The sequence below is a fragment of the Xiphophorus maculatus genome, chromosome 2, assembly GCF_002775205.1.
Source record: "Xiphophorus maculatus strain JP 163 A chromosome 2, X_maculatus-5.0-male, whole genome shotgun sequence".
NCBI lineage: Eukaryota > Metazoa > Chordata > Actinopteri > Cyprinodontiformes > Poeciliidae > Xiphophorus > Xiphophorus maculatus.
Window position 1 is genome coordinate 21,269,047 of NC_036444.1, and position 16,408 is coordinate 21,285,454.

The following is a 16,408-nucleotide window of genomic DNA, read 5'->3' on the forward strand; positions in this document are numbered from 1 at the left end:
ATAAGGACACCATGTGTTGTTTTCCTTCTGCTTTGTGTTTGACACAAAAAATAAATAAAAATAAATAATGTTAAACCTTCAGGTTGCAATGTGACATATTGAGAAGTTGATAATATACCCAGATTTTTCGGAATCAAACCACCATCAAAAAATTGTTTGGTTCAGTTTTTTGATGGCATTTTTAGTGACTATAGTTCACCACAGGTAAACTTTAATCACTCAAGTTTCACCTTTGGAAATTAGCCTTACCTTTAACCTCTCCCTTATGAAAAATGACATAAGAGAGAGATGTTCTCTCAAACATGGCATGTCAAACATGACTTCCATCCACTTTTACATCAATCATACAAATGGATCCACTGTGGGAACAAACTTCCTGAGCTTCATACTTGTAGTTCTGACCTTAAAGCAGGAAATTTGTTGTAAACAAGAAGCAGGTGAGAAATAGAAACATAATTACGAACTGATTTGTGTTGACCTACCTCTTAAGACTATAATTAAAACTAGTAATAAAAATGTCAGGACCTGTGGATGTAACATGACAGCGTGGGTGCTGCATGGTGACCTGCTCGCTTGTTCTGTAGAGGCTGGTTTGAGGAGGCAGGTGGTTTGGTAGTCAGCCTCACAGCATGGGTGAGGATGAGGATGAGAGAAAGTATGGAAGAAGAAATATCTCATTGCCCTCCTGCTGCCACAAACATGCACATCAAAGATAGCTGCTAGTGACACCCAGCTGCCTCAGCTGTTGTTGGGGTAAGCTAATGAAACTAATGAGAACTAATGAAAGTTAAATTTCAAACAATACTTCAGCAACGAGTTCTGCTCTTCCTGCCGCTGCTTGTGAAGTAAAGGCTTGATGCTGAAGAGCTGTGTAAAGTAAAACTATCATTCACCCGCCCAGCTCTAGCTGGTGTGTTATGCATCAGCAGGCCGGGTTGTTTTTGCTTATGGCCATAGCATTTCCAGCAGTAATGAACAGCCTGGATGGCGCGCCCCGTGCAGCATCGATCTTGCTCTCTCACACAGACGGCGGATGGAAATTGGTCCTGGTGGGGAGGCATAGGCGGCGCACACATGCCTATGCCGTCTGTGGATGCATATGGACATAGGGATCAGAGCCCATTCACATACAGAGAGAATGAGTGCGTGGAAGACAGTGTGTGTTTGTTATCACCCGCGGACGCTCGATGCTCACTGGGCCGGAGATGATCTTCTTATGGGTGACAGTATGGGCCATATAAGAGGAAGAAACCTGCTCAGCGGAGCTCTCCCTCCTTGTGCCGCGGAGTGCTCCTGGAAATCTTCCACCTCCCCTCGTGTCGTCAGCTGGTGTGCTCTGCAGTTGGAGGCGAGCCCCTTCCAGACTCTGTGTCAAAGCAGGCTGCAATGCTTCCTCTCCTGCTTCATTAGCACATGAATGGCTGCCATATTGCTGTGTATGTTTTGGCATCTTCTGGCAGGCCAGCCAGGGTCGCTGGTTAGTTAGCAATACATAAAAGGAGCTGGACTTTCATAAAAAGATGCATAAAAAGTAAAATGATAGTACTTCAAAGTTTCTTGGCTTCATGATTAGACGAGTCATGGAAAACAAAACCATTTAGTGAGGTTATCTCAGCTGGAAAGATTCACTCTGGAAATATCGACATAATATCTGAATATCCCCAGGGAGGTTGTGGAGCAAATAAAATAAGAATTGAGTATAAAACCCATAAAGAAAAGGTTTCCGGAATTAAATCTATAAACCAGCATAATTGCTGGTCATAATAACATTGTGATTGCCTATTTAGAAAAAGTATTAGCAGTAATAAAGATGTTGATAAAAACATCTAGAATCACATTAAGAACAAAAATACATACATAAAAGAAGGTAGATTGGTGGAAATTGTCGATCAGCAGATCTGCATGTAAATAGCCTCTGATCAGAGAATTCACCATGCATTGAAAACACTTTTCAATCTGAATGCCGTTCCTGAGTAAAGAACATTTAAAGTTAGCTATTTCCATCATCAGTGAGGTGGAATTAGACCAAATCAGAGATAGTAAATATGTGACATGGTTACTAAAAAGAATATTTTGTACAACATGTCAAGATGGTTTAATCAGGCTGGAAGACAGAGACAGAGTTGAGGAGATAACAGAAAGGCTGAACAGAGTATAGCAAAGGAGCTACTGTTCAGCTCAAAATTATTCATATACCCAGCAGATTTTGGTTTAAAGAAGTAGTTTTAACTTTACAGTCATGTTTCTTTATATCGTCCTCTAATGATAAAACATTCGGCGGTTTGGAAAAAAGGCTTTTAAGATCCCTGATCTTGATCTTAACTGTTTGAAAGATTGAGATGAAATTTAAAGCTATAGTTTTCTTCAACAATTTGAAAGGACATCTCAGACACCTTTAGATGGAAATATCTGATATTTATCAGAATTATTTGAAAGAAAATGCAGATTACAATTCATGTGTATTTATTATTAAGTCGCTTGATTGTTGTCACATGTGTTTTCACCTGCACATTTTTTGCACTGGACAATTTTGGAAGAGATTTTTATGTCCTTGAATTTGTGTTTTTAAGTTGATAAAAGAAAAAAAAAGATATATATGATTTAATTTCTCTCTATTATAATGACTTCATTTTTTTCAGTTAAGGAATACAGAAGTAATTCTGTGTAAGCACATATATGGGAGAATAAAAGGGTTTCAAGGCTGTTTTTGATGCAGCTTCTTACTAAAACTTATTCTTCATAGTTTTTTTTGTAAATGTATGTTTGGTTTTTAGAAATCCCTGTAATCATCTGATTCATTTTGCACCGACTTTTAGGGGTGGCATATTTATGGCTGACCATTGATGACATGGCTTATATAAAACCTGCAGATGGACAACAGAATTTTAAAATAAACAAATTTCTGTGATATATGTTCACATTATAAAGACTTTGCAAGGTGTAAATACGTAGGAGATTAAAAGAAGTGCTTGCTGCTGCTCTGACTTCTTGCTGCTTGAAGTGTTGTGTGTGTTTTGGATTGTGTCTGTGAGGCTCTTTAAGTCAAAAAAGAAATACGATATCCACCGGTCCTTAACCTCGGGGATGGTCTGCTGACTGCGTGTGGTAAATCTCTTCTATACCACACTTGCCTTGTTTTTTTTACTGCTCTCTCTGTGGCACCCTCTCTCTCTCCGTCTGTCTTGTGTTCCTCCGTGTTAACACTTCAGTCCTGTCAGTGAGTCTCATGGTGCCATGGAAACCAGTAGCAACGCTCTCCACCAACAGTGTGTCACTGTAGGGTGTGTGCGTGTCGATGGGCGGGACCAGGGTGTTGTTTAGTTTCAAATAGCTGGGGAGAGGTCACGGCCGTCTCGCTGGGGGTCTTCGTGTAATTCATGTACGTAAATTCTCTAACTAACCCGACCATTTTGTTTTCAGTTCTGGTTGCATGATTGGCTGGCTTAAAACAAAATTTATATATATTTTTTCTAGTTCCAATCAATGTTAATAAACTAGAGGAACAGTCAAAAGTCCAGTCAGAGTTATGCCAGAAACGTATTCATAGCAAAAACAAATATTGCAGTTGTTAATAATATCCTGAAAAAATAAACAAAACAGTTCCAAAAGTTCAGAGTAATTCTGATTATCATGGCCACGATGAGTGTATGCAAACTTCTGGCCAGACCTGGACATATTGCTCCTTTAATAAATTACCAGTCACCTCGGCAACCTCAACCCCTTCCTTCTCTTTGTTTTGTTACTTGTTAATCTAGAGTTAACAGGACCTAAATTGATAGAGACATGGATGAGGACAATGGAAAGCAGTTGCCTGAGGACAGTGCTTTCTATTCCTATCATGTCATTGTCATGCTTTATCAGTTCATACAGGAGAGCATCTAAACATTTGTCTCCTCGACGTGACCTGGAAACACAATGGAGCACCTTATTGTATGATGGGTTCAAACCGACAAGTGTTGAGGATTACTAGTAGGAGCAAACATTAGAGAACCAAATCACCCATGCTTCTCTTCTCATTCTGATGCTGAGAGGAGTGAAGTAGCTCACAAGTGTCCCTCTGCCCCGCCTTGATAGCCTTGTGAACTCGGACCCTTGTTCTCACCCCCGAGCCAATCATATTTCTTCCCCATTCACATTTCTGACAAGGAAATTCAAAAGACGCCCTCACTATGGACACCCACGTACTCACTCCCACAAACACACACACTCTGGTTAGGACTGCATAGTTTTACTGCAGCACGAACTTTGCTCCGGTAAAAGTAGCCATTGAAATATTGGTAATCTATTGGTGTCATGGCAAAGAGCAAGAAGGGCTGTGCTCCTATCTCAGTGTGTTGTCTAAAGGAGCAATGGGCCGGCGGGGATCGCCCAGTGTCTCCGCTCTACAGAGTCAGTGTGCAGAAATAATGCCCATTAGACTTGGTCAATCACGCCCCTTGCTCGGAGAAATATGGCTCTTTCTCCTGTTTCATACAATAATCCATACACTTTGGTACTATTCATCATCTATGAAAAGTGTCTGCTCCTATGAATGCCTTTATTTACATTTTCTAAATTAATGGCATTTCACGTGGCGACGTCAGAGCCGAGAAATGTTTGCATGCTGAGTAGTTTACATATAAAAGGCTACAAGCAGTTCATTAGGAAATTAAAAGTAAAACCGCAGCATCGGGGAGCTCTGGCAGTGTGCAGGCTGCAAGTAGGTGGAAGTGAAATGTGTGCAGTTCAACAATAAGCTTTTTGTGAGATTCAAATCACATTTGAACATTTTGGTTTTTTAAAATGTCAGGTTTTAAATTCGCACCCAGTGGAAACAGCGGGATGCTCATTGCAGATGCACCTCAAGATTATTGCATCAGTTCAGAAGCACAAAAATATGTAAAAATCATGCAAATAATGGAAGAAAAACCTTTAGCACTCATTAACTTGTTTTTTTTAAATTATTATAATTTGTCATGCTCACACATTTTTCACTTTTTGGACTCTTAAACAGTATAGGCAGTAATGTCCACAACATCAGACATACAAATAAGTTGATGTCTTACCTTAGAAGGAACCAGTTATTAACATAGTATCTTTGTAGCAACAAAATTTAAGGCCAGCCAGAGAAGAAGTTAGAATTGAATAGAGTTAATATCCACAGTGAAATGAATCCTAAGCCAACATGGACAGAAAGGTCACTCAGCAGGAAGAAACCATCGCTTCACAGCAACATAGAGAGCTAGATTACATTTTGCAAGACCCTCATTATAACTGTAATCATGTGAAATTAAAATTTAAGTAATTAAAACCCATTGTTAAATTTCAATTTGTTTTGCTGCAAGAGGGACTGGTGTACTTCACAATAATAGACTGGGTCAACTGGAACATGGTGTAGTGCATTGTGAAAATAAAGCAACATCAATTAGGAAGTAAATTTTGAGCACATATTGGTTTTCCAAATAGACATAAAGGATAGGGCTAAGTTACATATAAGGTTGCTTAAGGACAAAGTCAGAGTTTTTGGGTGTTTTGTGAAGTGTTTAAAAATGTTGAAAGGTTTATCTAAAGTAATGCTCTGTTATTGCTCTAGTATTTTGTTACTAGAACAATAAAAATAGAAAAGCTAATAAGTTAATAAAAATAGAAAAGCTTTTATTAAGTTTAACATACAGAAACATTTTAATTTGACTTAATGTTAGATCAAGAGAGAAAAATAGATTTGTATGTATGTAAATACCTGCACCATATCCTCAGTGGTGCATTGATTCCAAATCCTGTGGATCAGGCTGTTTGTTAGAGTAACAACCTGGTAAGGGTTTCGTGACATGATTTATTGGGTTACATAGATTTTTTTTTAAATTAAGCTGCAACACAAAACGTATTTTATTCTATAGGATTTCCTCTTTCTTTTCTTTTTTTTGTGGCTCGTTTAAACATCTCCAAGTGCTAAACCAACCAGAGGCGGGACTCATTAGTTCCAGGTTTAGCTGAGTTTCCTGTCATTGTGTTTTTCTTCTTCTAGGTTTTAAGTTATTACTTAGGTGGTAAACTTAATGCAGGATTGTAGTGGGAAGTAAAGAACAAGATTACCTTAAAACTCTTTAGTTACATGTCGGGAGTAAAAGTGTTGAATGCAGTTAAAACGGGTCCAAAGATTTGGTGCAAAGGCCTTTTTGGACAAAGGACTCTAAATGACTGTTCAATGGGATGGACATTGCTCTTTGATGCAGATAATGTTACATTTTCTTTGCTTTTGTCTTGAGAGCAGTGTTATTTAAGGCTGGGTGCAGAGAAAAGCTATTCTCTCAAACCATTGTTGCCCTCCGCAACCATAGCTAACCGACGTCAAAAGACTTTTCACATCCATTCTTTTAAAATGGGCCACAATAATGCTGGTGAGGAGTCGGCAATAAATAAGCTTCCCCTCACAGAGTCAACTAGATTAGATTGCATGGGGACATCTGTCGGGCGTAGGTGAGCACTTTCTGTGGTGTCTAACTGTATGGGAAAGGAAGTCTTTAGGATGTGCCTCCAGGCTTTTTTTCCCTCTTTTTTAATTTAAGTTGCTGCTCCATTTCTCCTCCACCCTCTATTGAACATTGAGGAGGCTCCATTGACTCGAGCACAATCAGCACAGCTGACAGTTGTTTTCCTTTTTGCACTATGCGGCGTTTGACTTAACATGAAATTAAAGTGTCAGGTCGGCTTTAATCTTCTGCCAAATTCATATGGCCCAATGTTACGCTCTGTCTTCCCCTTGTTCTCCTTGACGTTTGTCTCTGATGCAAAACAAATAACTTTCTTTTAAAAAAAAAAAAAGTCTGATGCTCCCACATGAACATGCCTCCAAACCCAACCTGGCAACTTTGTGGATTCGGGTAGCTGATTCATTCGATAGCAGGAAATATTTAACCCGTATTGTGGATAGACAAAAGGTTGTTTTAATCCCAGCGTGAGAGGGGAGGGGTGGGTTTCGTAGGAGGAGGAGGAGGATGAGGAGGGCTGGTGGGTGTGTTAGTGGAGGCTGATTTTGTGAGGGGAAACAGCTCCTCACTCTACTGTCACTCAGTCACAGCAGATACATCGAGGAATACACAGCCGCTGGGATTTTGAGCAACGAACTTCCCTCTCATGCAGCAAACGCACAAGCTGACAGGATCTGACCCAACTGATATATACAGACATAAAGGTGAGGTTTCCTGTTTGTTACTCAAAGGTCAAGCAGTCGCTGTTATGTAAATAGTAAAAGTGTTGATGCTCCGTAGGATCTGCAGGTGGCGTACAAAAGTACTTTCTTCTTGCATGAAGTAGTAAGATGGTTAATTGATACTTACTGGTTTTAGAAGAAAAATGTCCATATGTTTACTTTAAAAAGGTACTAACAGGGTCTAATCTTAAAGATGTTTCATGTTTATTATAGATTAAACCTGTAAAATTTAAGACTAAACTTTGAGGCAGAAAGAATTGTAGTAGTTGATTTTCTAGATAATTTCTAGATTAAAACAGAAGGAGATAATAAGCCACTGAAGAAGTCTGTCTTTAGTCTCATCCTGATTATTCTGTACATCTAATACCAAGCAGAACCCTTCTGTGTCTCTAAATGTCGGCTCCTCTGAAGTCCTCGCTGTGGAAGAAAGAATGTTCTCATTCTAATTATTTCACTCATTTTTGGCATTAATGATGCTTCTTCTGTGTCCACACTCTGCCTCTCATTAGTCAAGACTAAATTTAAACACACAGTCTGCTGATATGGCTGTTGTTGAACCCCCCTTCACTTATTTGATTTACACACACAACCCCCCCTCCTATCTACACACGCAATTTTCCTAAATTTTAACTAATAGACCCATATGACCTTTAACCAAACCACACACATACATGATCAATTAACCCCCCCCCCCCACACACACACACACACACTTACCCTAACCCTACCCATTCCTCTTACACACACACCCCTACCTACACACACAATCTTTAATTTTCAACCCTAAGACCCATATGACCTTTAACCAAACCACACACACACTTATTCTAACCATAACCATTCCCCTGACACACACACCATTTACACATACAATTTCTAAATTTTAGCCATCGGACACATATGACCTTTAACCTACCACACACACATGATCACCCCTGTACATACATTTACCTTAATTTAACCAATCTCCTCACATACACACACACACACACACGCACACACACACCCGCACACACACACACACACACACGCACGTACGCACGTACGCACGCACGCACACACACACACACACACGCACACACACACACACATCCTTAACATCTAAAAACTTAACCACTCCACCTTTCCTAATCTCTTTCTAACTTCTCTTCTCCTCTAACTTTTTCCACCATCTCTCTTCCACTCTTTCTCTTACTAAGCACAGCACATAACAAAACACTCAAGCTCGACTTGGGCCTAGCTCAACAGAGCACCTGCACTCACCGGAATCTTCCAGCCAGAATCCAGCACCTTACAGAGTACATACAAACCGGCAACCGTGAGCACATACATCTCCATAAGATAATGCCCAGTGACTCAAGATAGATGTATGATCTTGAGTGAGCGTGCAATACCTTGGGGAGACCAGAATGAATAAGGGCCAGATGGGGGAGTTTGGTGAATCCAAGAGTGTAAACCCAACAAGTCATTTTTTAACTACTATTATTATTTTTTAACCATATTTTAACTGTTATTATTATTATCCTTAACAATAATTATTATATTTTCCAGCTTTGAAAGAGAAATGTGTAGAACTTCATTTAGATTTTTTCTAGATCTGGGCAAGAATAGGAATAAAAAATACTATGGTTGGTAAGAAGAAGTTAGATCCATCCATCTGTCCGTCCAGTTTGAGTATGTAAAAGTTTTGGATTTTGACTTGAAATATGCGAAGGAAGCAAACATCATTACAGAACAAACCACATGGCGTTGTCTGCAGTGAGTCATGAATGAAACACTTGTTGACATTGGATATTGAGTGGTTACCAGTATCAGGTCTACAGGGATTTTAAAAAGTTCTGATTTTAACAGGGTTTAATCTTAGACGTGATGAAGTAATGACAGAGAAAACATCAGAGTGACCAAACTAAGAAAGAAATATACAGAAATATACATTCCTCCAGCTACAATGGAGAGTCTGAAGTAATAAAGAACCATCTCTGTTATATGTAGAAACTATGGTATCTTCACCTGAAGATTCTGAAAAAAATAAATAGAAAACTCTTCAGAATGAAGGTTTGAACAATTTACAAAGAAGTGATAAGTGCTTTGATGGTAGAGTGGACCCCTGATATTTTACAGGGGTAGGGAACACAGCCACCTGGGAATAACTAAAGCTTTTAAATACAGAAACCCCCCTCTAAGAATGCTTAAAATGTCTTATTTTAACAGTTAAATACCAAATACGCATCCATACGCAATGGAAACTGTCTTGGCACTACCGTAAATAATCTACAATCCTTATCTCCATCCTGGGGATATAGCCAATCAGCGCCAAGGAAGATAAATGGCACTCCTTGATTGGCTGTTTTGCAAAGCATGTCACGTGGCATTGCACCTACATATTTCTGCTTCTCACACTGCATATTTTTTTCAAATATATCAGACATGTGCTACAATAAAATGGGACAGGCAGATTTTCCTTGAATAAGTACAAAAAATCCACAAACACTGAATATTAAGTGTTAAACTGTAAAGTTGATTTTATTTTTTATGACTGTTATAATGTTTCAGAACATCAAACACATTTTTATATTTTTCAAAGATTATTTTTGTTTCTAATCTGTTCTTTATTTTCTTTAGATCAGGGCACGGTGTGTTTGACATCTTTGAGACTAATTTAGCTACGTATCCCAAACGAATCCCAAATTCATAAATGGATTACCAATCTGATCTAGTTGTGATTTTGGGATTGTTGAAGCGACATCAAAATATCGAAAATGAGACCAAAATAAAGTTGTCAGAAGAAAGATGATAAGCAGCAGTATCCAATTGGCACCAGTCATTCAGTTTGTGTTGATCTTTCTATTAACTGGACTGAGATGTGTTTTTAACTCTCAGCCTGCTAAAGCCTGTTAATTCTGGTAATACTCACGGCATGAGAGTGATCTCAGAGGTATTGAGGAATACTATGTGTCTCTTGCTGCGAGGTGTTTTGTAGTCTGGCCACTGTCAGCACATGGTCTGGCTATTTTCAGTCCCACTACCACATCGCCTTCTTCTTATCTCCATGGCAGCAGATCTGGACTGAACTCTGCCCGGCTCTGTGGGGTCCGAGGGCAGAGGTGGGGCAGTGGGACGGCGGGCCCGACGTCGTGCGGCGAGGCTGCTTTTGATGGGATCAGGATTTGGATCGCTACAACAGGATGTAGAAAGGTCATTTCATTGCTGTGTCTTATTTAAAGGCTTCAGCAGCAGTAAGCCTTTCACAACGATCCAACAAATCAATCGGAGAAGAACAGATGATCAATTAGGTTTGGTACAAGAACACCATGGTGTGTGTCTGTACTTCTACTGCTGCGAAGTCAGCAATGGTGTCAGCAATACTAAAAGAGGATATTTGAGGAGAAAAGCATCTATGTCAGTGTTTTTAAAATCTGGGTGAGAAACCTCTTAAATCCAAGTCTATGAGAACGTCCTTTTATATTTGTTGTTTTTTTCCTGTCTTTTTGTAAGCAGAAATGTATTAACTACACCTAAGCTCTTGAAGTCAGGGAATTGCACAGTTGGTTGAAATAAATAATGTAAGGTTTTGGGAATGGAAAATGGAAAAAAAAAATCTGATAAGTTTTGGACGCGCAGCGAACTAGAGCAAAGGAAACCTGCAAACCTGCAGCTGATAATAGCATCTGTGTGACAGCACAGAAAGCAGTGTTTGTATTAAACCATGTGGAAACGCTGGTTCTCTCTCTGTTGGGCCTCCAGACTCTTATTTTGAGCGGCAGACTGAAGTCGATAAGCTTTTTTTCTAGAATTAAATTGGATTGGGCTCTTCAATCATTTTGCCAGTCAATCTCTTGGAGCATGTCTGCGTTCACCATGAAATACTGTAAGGAAAAGATGCTAGAGGATTGGGCATAACAAATAGCAACGCAATAAAAATTTTCTCCAGATTGTTTTGAAAGAAACTGTATTTTATGAACTGCTCTTGTAGTTTATTTTGTTTGCTGTGGTGTCTGAAAGGTCAAGACAAATCTCCCACAGTCGACTGTGCAGGAAGCTGGAATGAAGAGGACAGATAAAAGCATGACAATGTGGGCGAGATGTGACAGAAAGAGATCAAAGAGATGATGCAATACTTTTTATAACTCCGTGCTTACAAGTCTTTTGATAACTGGCTCGACATTTGCAGTGCTTTCCAAAAGTATTCATACACCACTGAAAGTTTGAACTTTTTGTCAACCAAAAATAACTTTACCACAGCAGTGTATTGTTTTTGAACTTGATAAGATTCACCAAGTCAAAGTTGAGGGAATTTTTTTTGCACTTGGCCCCCACATAACTTTATATGCCTAAATAAAATCCACTGCATCTGTTCAACTCATAGAAGAAAGCCATAAATCCACTTCAAAGTCAAAAACAAACATGTGGCAGACAAGAGCAAAATTGACTGCTGGAGACTCCACCACTATGGACTTTTATTCTTCATCAGGAAAGCTGGTCAGAACAAATGGAAAGATGAATGGAGTTAAATACAAGACAACTCTAGCAGAAAACCTTCTAGAGCAGGGGTTTGAAACTCGCGGCCCGCGGGCCAACTGCGGCCCTCGGGACGATAGTTTGTGGCCCCCCCCTTAATATGACAGTTTAATGTTAGTGCGGCCCGCGAGTTTGATATAATTGGCACTTTTCAGTGTTGTGTGTGGAGCTAAACGAACTTACCAATCACGGTGGAGTATATTGCTCTCGGGGGCGGGACATCGGCCGGGCCTATTTGCATTTTCTATTTGTCATTATTTGCATGCGGTACATGCGCAATTTCTGCGGCCGCTCCCTTCAGCATCCAGTCTAGACCCGGAAGTTGCTGATCAGTGTAACGTAATTAAGGTTAGGCGCTGTAACGCTTGGGTTGTGTTTAAGGGAGGAGAGGAGGCGGCAGATTCGTAAGGACGGTCAAAAACTCACAACCACACTGGTACTGGGAATTCCACAGTCTTGTCCTTTAATAAACACGCTCTTCACCAACCTTACAAAGCCCGGTTGAACGGCTGCTATATTATCAGACATGAAAATTGAGCAGCGTCCAAACAACCCGTAACATTACTAAAAAGTTAGGGAGCTAACATGTCCGTCTAGCACGTTTCTCCCACGCTCTCTACAGAGAAGCCGTGGCGCATACTTCTGACATCATTAGCAATACTAGAGTATCTTAAAGAGACACTACACAATTACGGCTGTTACAGCGCCTGACTACGGCCAAATATGGTAATAGGCAATCAGAAAGGTTCGGCTGAGGAGACAGTGTGTGTGAATGCAGCCCAGCCTCACCCAGACTCTACCTCCAGCGGCCCCCGGGTAAATTGAGTTTGAGACCCCTGTTCTAGAGGTTGTAAAAAAACTGTTGACAGATTCATCTTCAAGCAGAACAACAACTGTAAGCTGTTTTATCTTAAAATATGTTCAAGCTATGGAATGATCTATTCAATTTCACATTTTTCAGTTTTATTTGCAAAAAAACTTAAAAGCATGTAGGTTTTTTTCTCTCTAGAGTCAAAGTGTGTGCTACCTTTTATTTGATCTATTGCATAAAATACCAATAGAATATGTGAAGATATGTGGTTGTATTGAGAAATGGTGAATTACATGTTATGAGTATGTATACTTTCGCAAAGCACTTAAAACATATAGTATAATTCTGTCAATTTCAAATTGTCATCGTTGAAGAATCTCAATTTCTTGCACAATAACTTTTTATGAAATTACGTAAATAGGTGTGTAATGGAAAAAAATTAATTAACTTGATTTTAGACATGCCAACATATCTTTACAGTGATCTTAAATGTGTACTCCTCTCTCTGAACACACTCATGTCCCTGCATGTAGTCCTAACCTCAAAGCAGCGAAAGTGAAGAGACGCAGGTGAGGAAATGAAAAAGATGGCATCAAGTGAGAGAAGAGGATCTGTATGGAGGGCTGGTAACACTGGGGGAGAAGGAGTTAGGAGGGAAAATTAAGACAGTAGGAGTGTTTTGAATTGAAAATGAGTTTAAGAGAAAAAAAAGATTGGTTCAAGACTGCAGTAAAGAATGACAAATCGGTGGAAAAAAGAAGAGATAAGTGATATAAGAGAATAACAGGAGTAACAGATGTCTGCCAGCTGTGGGCCTTTGTCAGCTTGGACTACACACTGTTTGTGTCCGAGAGTCCAAAATCACACAGGTTTACACAGGTTGGGTGTTTGCTTTTTTTTATCACAGCCATGTATGTTTTTAGTACATTTCTAAAGACCTAACACACCCACAGCAGTTTACATGTGTTCTTTAAAAAAGTCAGAGCCTTTGATGAGGGAAGATTTCATGTTGGAGGAGCCCTTGATGTGACAAAGGGCTGAATAGATTTCCAATGTGAAAGGGATTTTTCTTGCAGATTGTAATAAAACCAAATAGAGAGAAGTAAGCCCATTGTATAAAGAAGATGTACAAAACTTCCTACTGAGAAATCTTTTAAGAGAGGTTGAATTTTCCTTTCTGGCTTCTTTGAAGTCCTGATACTAAAACAAAAAATCTGAATGTTGTGAGTTAAAGTGAAATTTCTTATTCTCTTGAATTTACCAGACTGAAGAAAAACCCCATAGGAGGAAGAAGCAGACATCTACCCAGAGAGGAAGCGGAGCGAGGGTATTTGGGTTCCTCTGGTAAGCTGAAAACATTTTTTTCACTCTTTTTTTCTGTATCACATCACACTCTTCTCTGATATTATCATTTTCTAAAACTGTATGAACCTCCATCCTTTTTAAACATCAAACTCTCTCCTTAAAGCCAACTCTAGTCCCGCAGGATGTAAACACACAGATGTCACTCGGCTGTGACACTGTGAAGCTCTCCCCAGCCTCAGTGTCTTCATCTGTGATGCTGAAAGCCTGGAAAAGATATTAATACCAACACCATTCTGTGGAGCTTACAGTATGAGTCATCATACATCTATTCAACCTTTCTTATTCTCTTTTAAAAGTCTGCTGGGATGCCTGATTTTTTTCACCTAGCCGTGAGGCAAAGGTCACTGCTTGCTTGACTGCCATTTGTCTGCTGGCGGAGAGTTTTGGCAGTGAGGATTAGCATGAAATCACAATGGTTTTGACTGTGTTTTTGCCGCATTTTGGTTCTCAGTGTAACAAACCCTGTCACCACTCGCCCACTGCTGAGATAGTGGGCATTAGTACTTATAAATCTTAAGATATCCCTAAGAGCCTGAACTTTGCCTTGTTCCTCTCCTATTAGCAACATAATGGCTCACAGTGGAGTGTGCGGAGGTGGGAAAGGCTATGCACTCTCAGATGTGGAAAAGGTTTTTGTAAATTTCAAACATTTACTTATTATGTGTCACATTACAGCCAAAAACCTCAACGTATTTTATTGGAGTTTTACGTTAATGACCAACACAAAGTGGTCTGTGATAAGGAAGTGGAAGAAAAACACATTTAAGTTAGGACAGGAAAATGCATAGCAAATGTATTGTCATCACTGACTTAGTATATGCAAAATTAATATCACAACAGACTGAAATGCAATAATTCTTTGCAAAGATTTAATGAAATATTCAGCCATTAGGGTGGACCCTGGAGAACATTATAGTTCCAATTATGCTACTGTGGAGTGTTGGAAGCAGATAGAGGAAAATGTGGATCTATATCTGCTATTGTACTTACAATACTTAAATTACACCCCATTATTACATTTCAATAGAACCATCTGCTCAGAAGTCACCTATTTATTAGAGAAAGTCAACCTGTGTAGAAGTTGAGCTCAGTGTAAATACATCTGTTCTGGAAGGACATCACAGGTTTGTTACATAACATAAGCAAACAAGCAACATCATTATAACCAAGGAAACTCATCTTGCAAAGTGCCAGAGTTGGGGATATTTAGAGCAGGTTTGGGTTACAGAGTTGTATATCAAGCTTTGAACATCTCACAAAGCAGTATTTGAACTCTTATCGGGGACTAAAGCTGGACATACCATTCCTGTTGTGAAACATAGGGTGACAGTTTTGGGCAAGGAAAGTTGGGAAGTGTTATTAAGAAGCTGGATGGAGGCCGCATAAGACTTGAGAGTGGGGCTACGAGTCTGAACATGCAGAGTTAATGTGTTGGAATGGCCAAGTCAAAGTCCAGATCTAAATCCAATTCACATTATGTGGCAAGATGTTAAGCTTGCAATTTGTAATCCTACAAGTTTTGACTCAGGAGGCCTGAACACAAATGCACTCCACACTATCCACAAGTCTACTTAAAAACTAGTGGATAAAAAAAAAATGTGAAAATGTACTTGCTACTTTTATGTAGCAAAGTAGCAAATATTTGCTACTTTGTTTTGGTCTTTTGCATAAAAATCCCAATAAAATACATCAGAGTTTGTGGCTTTCCATGACATATTGAAAACATTTTCCCTGAAGCTTAAGATGTTACAGAGAACTGGTTTCAACCCTTTCTGACCTTTGGCTTTCCCCCTCTCATTGTGCTGCTCTGAAAGTGTGTCTATGATCCAGCGGGGAGTTGATCTGATGCTCTTTGAGTGAGGTGACATGGAGTGATGTGTGTCCACCGTCCAGCAGGTTGTGAAGGAGGGATCCCACGTCAGCCTTGCAGCGCGCTGCGTCAGGCGGGGAGCGCTGCACAGCAGAGCTCAGTGCCGAGGGACTCAGTTGGCTCGAAGCTAATCTGCCTCTTGTGTTGGTGCTACACTTGTTTTATTTATGCTGGTGGGGGCTCACTCCGGGCCCATCCATTTACATGCCTGTTGCTGCACTCCTCTCTGTCTCTGCTTTCCTCTCCGTCGTTCCGTTTGTCTCTGAATTCTTTCCATTTCACCCGTGTCATTGCGCTGTGGCAGTGTGAATGTGTTCTGTGGGCCAGAGAGGCTGAGTCTACAGTTTTCAATGGCCGAGTCACAGAGGACCACACTCGGGAGCGGCACACTGAATTTTGTGGTTTGAAACACAGTGAGGCGTGAAGCGTCTATTGTGAACAGCTGCATTCAGGGCCAGAGCCCTCCATTAGAAGGCCGCAGAGGTTTCTGTTTACCTCTGAGCTGCTGTCTTTCAACCAGTTTCTCTCACATGCTCGTTCGGGAGTGTGGCATCCGTATTTCTGTGTTTGGATGCCAAATAGGGATGGGTGGGAAAAAGAAAAAAAAAAAACCTCTCTGATACAAGAGATAATTTAACATCAGAATAGTACTGGA

General features: G+C 40.0%; 1 protein-coding gene across 14 annotated transcripts in view; it reads left to right on the forward strand.

Moving 5' to 3' along the window:
- LOC102235878 (neuronal cell adhesion molecule-like) overlaps positions 1-16,408 on the forward strand; it is a 101,260-nt gene that overhangs the window by 26,537 nt on the left and 58,315 nt on the right. For 13 of the 14 annotated variants that reach the window (XM_023325792.1, XM_023325781.1, XM_023325770.1 and 10 more), the window contains one exon: positions 13,783-13,862. The gene's annotated coding sequence lies outside the window, so the exon portion shown is untranslated. Of the gene's footprint in view, positions 1-7,047; positions 7,172-13,782; positions 13,863-16,408 lie in introns of those variants that run through there. The other variant, XM_023325774.1, reaches the window with a different exon arrangement.